Source organism: Gossypium hirsutum, chromosome A08 (genome assembly GCF_007990345.1).
Source record: "Gossypium hirsutum isolate 1008001.06 chromosome A08, Gossypium_hirsutum_v2.1, whole genome shotgun sequence".
In the NCBI taxonomy this organism is placed as follows: domain Eukaryota; kingdom Viridiplantae; phylum Streptophyta; class Magnoliopsida; order Malvales; family Malvaceae; genus Gossypium; species Gossypium hirsutum.
This window is the reverse complement of record NC_053431.1, coordinates 65,477,869-65,487,163: the sequence shown is the minus strand read 5'-3', so window position 1 is coordinate 65,487,163 and position 9,295 is coordinate 65,477,869. Positions and strand designations below refer to the sequence as shown.

General features: G+C 34.7%; 1 long non-coding RNA gene across 1 annotated transcript; it reads left to right on the top strand.

Annotated features, from left to right (window-relative positions):
* The first annotated feature begins 7,679 nt into the window (after positions 1-7,679).
* LOC107952595 (uncharacterized) lies at positions 7,680-8,774 on the top strand. The gene is made up of 2 exons (XR_001698857.2): positions 7,680-7,736; positions 8,626-8,774. It is a non-coding gene; the product is annotated as an uncharacterized lncRNA (long non-coding RNA).
* The last annotated feature ends 521 nt before the right edge of the window (positions 8,775-9,295 follow it).

Genomic DNA, 9,295 nt, shown 5'->3' with positions numbered 1-9,295 from the left:
GCTCTCTTGTCTACATGGTGTACACGTAGTATCACCCATGCGACCTAGTTACATCATAATGTCTTGTAGCTCTCTTGTACACATGATGTGCACTCAGCACCATACATGTGACCTAGCTACAAACTATCTGTATCATCCAATCTTTTCGAAGGTTCAACTGGGATTTCTCTCTCTTTTCCAACAATTTCACCAATCAAGTAATTATCCACAAACATATTTCCAATATTATTATAAAATATCATAATACAAGTAATATTGATGTATTACTTACATATAAACTTACATCTCATTTAATATCAAGGCAATAACATTAAATTACACATTGCCTTATTAAAAATCATATGAACTTACAATTTCCCATAATATCCATAATCATAGAAATCACATTTATGTATGATAATTCAATGCATTTCATGTACCATAGACATATTTTTAAATCAATTCATAAAATTGGCACCATAATCATTTAATTTAACATAATTCAATTAATTCACTAAATTTAACTTTCAAATATAAATTACAGCATTATTGCTGTATTATTATCATACCAACTTACATACTTTCAACACCTCGAAAATTATAATAAATATATCAATTTTACATTGAAACATTCATAAATTAATGCTTATTATACATATGAACTTACCTCGATACTAAAACGATCATTTTACCAACTTTCCCAATTTTTGATTTTTCTCTCATTCTAGGTTCAAATCTCATTTTCCGGGATCTAAAACATCATATTTTACTTATTTAATTAATTTACTATTCAAAACAATCCTTAACTCAAACTTTGGAAAAATTACAATTTTGCCCCTAAACTTTTGCATATTTACACTTTTGCCCCTAGGCTTGGGAATTAAACTTCATCCCTTATTATTATGTTTTATGACATGCTGGTCACTTTTCCCTTCTATGGCAACATCAAATTCTCACTCTAACATATACTTATGACTATTAGGTATTTTAACCGATTAAGCCCTTTTACTCGTTTTCACTCAAAATCGAGTAGCACAAGTTGTCTAACATAATTTAAAACCTCATATTCTATCATAAAACAGCAAAATAAACACATTTCACCTATGGGTATTTTTCCAAATATGAACCCTAGCTTAAATTATTGCTAGAATAAGCTTAATCAAATTACCGGGATTCCAAAAACGTAAAGAACTTGAAAAACGGGGTTAGAAGGGACTTATTATTGAGCTTGGAAAGCTTGAAAACCCTAGCCATGGTTTCCCCCATGCTAATTTCGGCCTCCATGAAAAAGATGAGTAAATTTTGGCTTTATTTTCCCTTTTTATTTCTTTTAATTACCAAATGACCAAAATGCCCTTCCTTACTAAACTTTCAAAAATTCCATCCATGTCCAATTTTTTTCCATCACTTATAAATTGGTCAAATTTCTATTTAAGACCTCCTAATTAATATTTCAAAGCAATTTTGTACTAGAAACTTCTAGAATGCAAGTTTTGCAACTTATTCAATTTAGTCCCTAACTTCAAATTGAGCACTTTATGCATAGAATTTCTTCACGAAATTTTCACACAATCATGAAATAATATCATAGACCTCAAAATAATCATAAAATAATTATTTTTATCTCAGATTTTGTGGTCCCGAAACCTCTGTTCCAACTAGACCCAATTTTGGGCTATTACAGTATTAGAGTTGACCCGAGTAGGATTTCAGCCATTGTTGGTTGGAAACTGTCGAGGAATGTGATAGAGGTCAGAAGCTTTTTAGGCTTGGCCAGTTATTACAGACGGTTTGTCAAAGGGTTTTCAATGATTGCTACTCCAATGGAGAGGCCATTACAAAAGGGTGTCATGTTCAAGTGAGCAGAGAAATTCCAACAAAGTTTCGAGAAATTGAAAGTATTGTTAACTGAGGCTTCAGTACTAGTTCAACCTGAGCCTAAAAAGGAGTTTGTGATTTTTAGTGATGCATCCTTGAATGGATTAGGGTGTGTGCTTATGCAAGAAAGCAAAGTGATAGCCTATGCATCTGGACAACTGAAACCGCATAAGAAAAATTACCCGAAACATGACTTGGAACTAGCCGTCATTGTGTTTGCATTGAAGATTTGAGACACCATTTGTATGGTGAGACATGCCGAGTATTCACCGATCATAAGAGTTTGTAATATCTGATGACTCAAAGGGACTTAAATCAAAGGCAACGAAGATGGTTAGAGTTGATAAAAGATTATGAGATAGTAATCAACTATCATCTGGGAAAGGCGAATGTGGTCGTCGATGCCCTAAGTAGAAAATCCTTATTTGCTTTAAGAGCCATAGGTGCGCAGTTAGCTTTATCAGATGATGGTGCATTTGTAGCAGAGTTGAGAGATAGGCCGATGTTTCTCCAAGAGATTTGTGAAACTCAGAATAGTGATGATGATTTACAAGCTAAGAGAGGTCTGTGCGACTCAGGCACTGGATCTGATTTTTGGATTGATTCTGATGGTTGCTTGATGTTCCGAGATAGGATTTGTGTTCATAAGGATACCAAGTTGATTCATAAGATTTTGCATAAGGCACAGTGGTCGTCTATCAGTACACCCCGGTAGTACTAAAATGTATAACGACTTGAAGAAAATATATTTGTGGAATGGTATGAAAAGGGATATTTCCGAGTTTGTTGCGAGATGCCTAATTTTTCAGCAAGTGAAAGCTGATCACCAAGTAACTTCAGGATTACTACAGCCTGTCATGGTTCCGAAGTGGAAATGGGACCAAATTACCGTGGATTTTGTAACGAAAGATGCAGTGTGGGTCGTTGTTAATTGATTGACAAAGTCTGCTCACTTTATTTCAGTATGTCCCAACTACTCACAAGATAGGTTAACTGAGTTTTATATTTTTGAAATTGTGAAACTTCACGGAGTACACTTATCAATTATATCGGATAGAGATCTAAGGTTTACCTCACGATTTTGGAGAAAACTGCAAGAAACTTTGGGCACAAGATTGAATTTTAGTACCGACTTCCACCCACAAACTGACGGCCAATCCGAGAGAGTGACTCAAACCTTGGAAGACATGTTGAGATGTTATGTTCTAAAATTCCAAGGTAGTTGGGAAAAGTAATTACCTTTGTTGAGTTTGCCTATAATAATAGTTTCCAGACGAGTTTAAAAATGGCACCCTATGATGCATTGTATGGTCGGAAGTTTCGAACTCCCTTGTATTGGATAGAGCTAAAGGAAAATTAGATTCACGGTGTAACATCCTGATTTTGGGCTTAATCAAAATAGTGGTTTCGGGACCACAAATCCGATGAGGAAAATTCTATTTTTATTATATTTTTACGGTCTACGATTTCACGAAATAATTTCATGAAAATTTCGTTCGAAAATTTACACGTTTGGGCACTCAATTTAATGAAAAGGACTAAACTGTAAAAAGTGCAAATGTTGAGTTCTACATGTTAGAGGTATCAAATTGTTATGAAATTTTAAATGGGAGGTCCCTTAAATGAAAATTAAACCATTGTATAACCTATTGCACAAAAATGGCCTTGATTGGGTAAATTTTGAAAGAATAGTAAAAAGGGCATTTTGGTCATTTAGGAGTAAAATGAATTAAAAGACAAATTTTAAACTCCAAATGTGTCCCTTTCTTCTTGCTACAACAGAATGTACCAAGAACAGCCATGGTTAGGGTTTGGCCAAGCTTCCAAGCTTAATAATCAAGGAAATCGAGATTTGGGCTTAAATCGAGAAAATACAAGGTTTTGGACTAGAATGGTAAATTGCCATTTCTGGATCTGAGGTAAGTTTGTACGTAAATAATTTATTGATTCTTTTTATTTTATTATATTTTTTTATCATATGAAATGTGACTGCCTATAGAATGATTATTTGTTGTAAATTGCAAATTGAAAAAGGACTATGAATAAATTGTAACATGTTGAAAATTGAGGAATTTCCCGGTTGAGCCTTCGGAATAGAAACGATATGAATGATCTATTGTGAGGTCACGTGTGTAGTACTAAGTGCAGGCTACTACGTGTATCAAATGGTTAGGCCACGTTTGTAGTACTAAGTGCAGGCTACTACGTGTACCGAATAATTGGTCGCATGTGTAGTACTAAGTGCAGGCTACTATGCGTACCAGATAGCCTTGTCTACAAGTGTGAAAATAGGTTCAGGCAATTGAGTATCAGTTATTATTCCGAAGAATTCAGCGGGAAAATCGATTAAGTAAAAATACATGTGAACATGATTATATGATGAATAAGTGCAGGTATATGTTTAAGAAAATTTTGAGCAATATGCTCGATATTTGAGTGAACTTCGATAAGACAAAATGGATTAAGTGAAATTATGTAAGAGTGAATTTTAGTAGTAAAACTGTGTTGGACAGCAGCAGTTGTGTGATTTTGAAAATTCATCAAAAATTGTGTAATTTGAATTAAATTTAAAATAAACTATTGAATTAAAGCTTAATGAGTCTATGTTATCTAAAAGAAACAGGGGGAGCAAAAGAGTTGTATATTATGTGATATTCTAATATTTGTGAGAAGTTTCAAAATGAATTTGAGATCCCCTGTTCTGACTTGGAAAAATTGTTAAAAATTGTAGAAAAATAATTATGGGCTATAATTTATATGATTAGAATCTTTTATGAGTCTAATTTTAATATAAACAAACGGGGACATTATTTGAGTCTCGTATATGAGATAAATAAATTTTAGTGAAGAAAGGTCGAAGCTGTTAAACAGTGAAACAGGGGAGACTTTTAATAATAAAGTGTACTTATTGGCTGGACTAAAAATTCTGAAAATTTTATGGTGGAAAGATATATGAGTCTAGTTTCTGGAGAAATTTTCGTATCTTAATTTGGAGTTCTGTAACTCCAAATATAAATGATTTAGTGACTGTGACTCAAGAAAGAAGCTTAACCAGAACGTGTAAATGTACAATTGGGTTAATTTTACTATGGAAAGCATGTTTGTACATTGCTTATTATTATTTCATGCGAGCTTACTAAGTGTAAAGCTTACCCCCTCCTTTCCATTTCTTTTAATGTTGTCAGGTTAGCTCAGGGTTAGAGATCTTCGGAGGCAGCATCACACTATCAAGCCAACTTCTTGACAGTATAAACACATATGCTAGAAATATCAAGTGAGTGGCATGTATAGGGACCTAGTTTATAACATGTGTTATTATAATTTGGCCAAATATATTGGTCTTTAGTGAGCTAATGACTTTGACTTATAAATCTAGGAATTTATGTTATGTTTGATATTGGTGATGTGCATATGCTTGTTTGCCATGCATGGTTGGTAATATGTTATGTGTTGTTGTGAATGTTTAAGTCCATTAACGCCTCGAACCCTGTCCCGACGTTGGATACGGGTGAGGGGTGTTAATTTAGTGGTATCAGAGCTATGGTTTAGTCAATTCTCGGACTAACCTAGCATGTGTAAAAGTCCAATTATACATGCCACCAATCCGTGATAGTGTGTTGTCTCCCGATGCGTATGAGAGCCACTTTGTTTAGACAAAGGTACTCTCCAACCGAGCTACACCAACCATATTGAATGTGATGCTAAAATATTCGAGTAAAGTATAGTCATGACGACCTGAAACTTGGAAAGGTACGAATGAGGATTCATGAAATGTGTACATGGTGAAATGAGCTTATCTATGATTAATAGATAATTCCATGATGTATATGATTGATTTATTTGAACAAATGCATGTGTTTGAGTAACTTATCAAAAATATTGATAAGATGAATATTCATGTATATTGGTTGGGATGATTATGATTAGTAAGCTCGTATAACTTGAGTAAATGTATTAAATTGCTTGGACTGATATATATGATTGTAATGATATGTATATGATGATGTGTAAGATGAAAGTTTAGACTGTGATATACTTATCCATGTTTGTTTGGCCTTATATGATATTATGTGCTTGACTTGTCTGATTTAATGAATGGATAAGTAATATTATCTAGGAAACATTGAAATACATGTATAAGTACACTTGTTTAAATGAGATAACTACAAAATGTGACTGTAAAATCAATATGAATGTTAGTTACTCGAAATGAATGACATAATTGAAATATGATTGCTATGATGAAAACTGTGTTACATGTATATGAGAGTTGAGACCGAGGCCCTACGACCCCCTCCTCCTTACCAAAGTGGTGTTTTATAAGGGAAATTCCTGAGATTTATGTTGAATGAGTTTCCAGGTGAGAAACTGTAACGCCCCAATTTTCGGGAATTCTGTGAATGTTGGCAAAATTTCATGCTTTGATTTTGTCATTTGTGAGTGAAATTATGAAATAGAACCTATGTGAAAATGGTTGAAAATGCTATAGGCTAAATTGAAGTGACCAAATAAATAGGAGTGCAAAATAGGAGGATTTGCATGACAAACCTCCCATTTTACATGAAGTGGCCAGCCATCATGTTGTTGTAGACAATATGAGCACTTGATATCTATAATTCATGGTACAAATTGATAATGGGTTAGGTAAATGTTCCATGATAATGGATTAGGTAAATATTCCATGATAATGGGTTAGGTAAATGTTCCATAATAATGGTTTAGGTAAATGTTCCATGATGGGCATTTCATGTCTTTTGTATTAAAAAATTAAATGGATGAAATATGAAATTTTATTAAAAGAAAAAGGGGTGAAAAGAACAAAGTTTTGTCCATCTTTGTTCATCATAGCCGAAAGTTAGAGAAGAGAAAGGAGAGGAGAAAGCTCTTGAATTTTCGGTCACTTGGGGAAGAAAATTAAAGGTAAGTTCATGGTAGTTTGCTTCTATCTTGATGTTCATGAGTTCTTCTTGATTCTACCTTAACTCTTGAAGCATATTTTGGTTTTTAGTTGTGTTGTGAGCATTTAGTCATGACTTAAAATGAAGGAAATGGTTGTTGTTTCATGTTCTTTTGATGAAAAAATGGAAGATAGGTGAAGTTGAGCCAAACAAATGAGCATGCATGTGCCTTAGATGTTAAAGGGAAAAATCGGCTAACATGTTGTGCTTTAAAATGATGAAATGGAGATTATACTTAAGTAAAATCATAGATATGTGATGATTGATTGGTGATATACATGTTTAAATAACATGCATGCAAGTTATGTGTGAAAGAGTGATTTGGTAATAAATCTGCTTGGGACAGCAGCAGTAACGTGACTTTGGAAAATCACCATAAATTGTGAGAGATGAGTTAGAAGGTGAATAAATTATGTAATTAAAGCTTAATGAGTCTAGTTTCAAATGAAATAAACGAGAACATATTTTGAATTCTTTACGATGAGAAATTTGATTCGTACTAAAGAGTAGTCAGATTAATCAAACAATGAAACATGGGAAACTTTAAGAAAAATCTGGTATTTATTGGCCAAACCAAAAATTCTGAAAATTTTATGGATAGAATATATATGAGTCTATTTTCAGGGAAAATTAACGGCACTTGATTTGGAGTTTCGTAGCTCCAGTTATAAATGATTTAGTGACTATTGCTCAGGAAGACAGCTTGCAGTGAAATTATGATTATGTGGTAAACATTGACAAAAATTTGTTAATGAGTTGCTTATTGATTTCTTATAAGCTTACTATGATCTGTAGGTGTGGTTGGCCGAATATTGTAAGGGGTTAATACGTAGTTTGTATTTGAATAGTTAGATTAACGTGTTAGTAATCCAATTGTAGGCGGTTCGTGTGTGGATCTCGTCAGCATATCGTCGCAAACAGGTGTGTAACTAACACCCTCTTTCTTAGTCTGGATCGGCAAAAGTCGAAAAGACGAAATGCCGAAAACCGGTATTTTGTAGATTTGCGAGTGTGCGAATGCTCGTGAGGTAAATCGATTAATGTTTTTGGTAAGCTGCAAAATTTGGACTGCAAAGTGCATGATTTCTGTGCCCTCGATATTTTTGGGCTTAATGGGCCAAAATTGGAATGATGGGCCAACGGGCCCAATTCGGTAAAAACCCTCGGTACATGATTTTGTAGTACGTGAAAGGTAGGAATATGCATGAAAAACCCTAAAATAGATAAATTACTGAAATACCTTTAAAAGTGGAAAATTTACAGTTTTACCCCTAGTAGATAAATTACCGAAATACCCCTAGGGTTAAATTGACCTAAATGCATGTTTGACTGTTGTTATTTACTGCATGCCATGTTGTTATTATCTGATGCATGGGATTGGGATATTGACGGAGGAAGTACTGAAAGTGGCTTGTCCACGTACTGGAAGCTTTGCCTCAATTTACTGTTAACTGAGCAGCAATGCTGCAACTGTGGAGTGGTGGGCTAGGTGGGTTGAGCTATTCCCCACATGGAGTGTATGGCTGGTATGGGTGGAGTGTAGTGGTTGGTGGGTTGAGTAGTCTCCCCAAATGGGCTTGCATATGTTATTGATGTTGCATGTATTTTGAAATGGGCCTATGGGCCATATTGTTATCTGAATAAGGGGCTAAGGCCCAGTTTATTGTAATCTGAAAAGGGCTCTGGCCCAGTACCACTGTTACCTGAATGGGCTTAGGCCCAATGGGCTGGAGCTGACTTGGGCTTTGAATGGGTTTTCCTTACACACTGAGTTTCCCCAAACTCACCCCTTTTATTTTCATCCACGCAGGAAATCCCCAACCATAGTGGGCTTGGAGCTGTGAGGGAATTCGAAGTGGCCACCTGTTCTGAGAGTTTGATTTTCTTCTGGTGAACTGGACATCCTTTTATTTACGTTTGAAGTTTTGGGTTTTTAAATATAATAAGGCCGCTTAATTATTTTTGATGGTTTTAATATGTATTATTAAGATAGGTATTACTTATTTTAACTGTTGAAATTGGATAGCTTTAGGGCGCGTTTTCAAAAACAACAATTGATTTCAAAATAACACGACAACAAGCAAAGCTTCCGCAATGAAAGTATTTTCCAAAATTAATCACTTTTCCTAAAAATGACTTAATCAAATCGGTTTCCTAGAAATATCCATGACGTTAAGGTGTGGCAATGGCGGTATGCATGTCTAGGATTGGATCCGAAGGGAGCTTGGTACTTAAGCAGTCCGATGGACTCACCACCTCTTTTCCGGTTTCCTACCTGGTGCACAGCTTCCATTCACTTTAACCTATAATGAAATTATCTTTTAAAACACTAAGTAGGTTTTTCTGGATCAACAATATAAAATGTTTTGAACGCTTCGATGTGGCATGTCGGATCCGGCCATAACGCTTGGGCCGAGTTTGGGGTGCTATAGAAACCAAAGAGTTCAATGATGGAATGGTTATAACCATGATTAGAGATT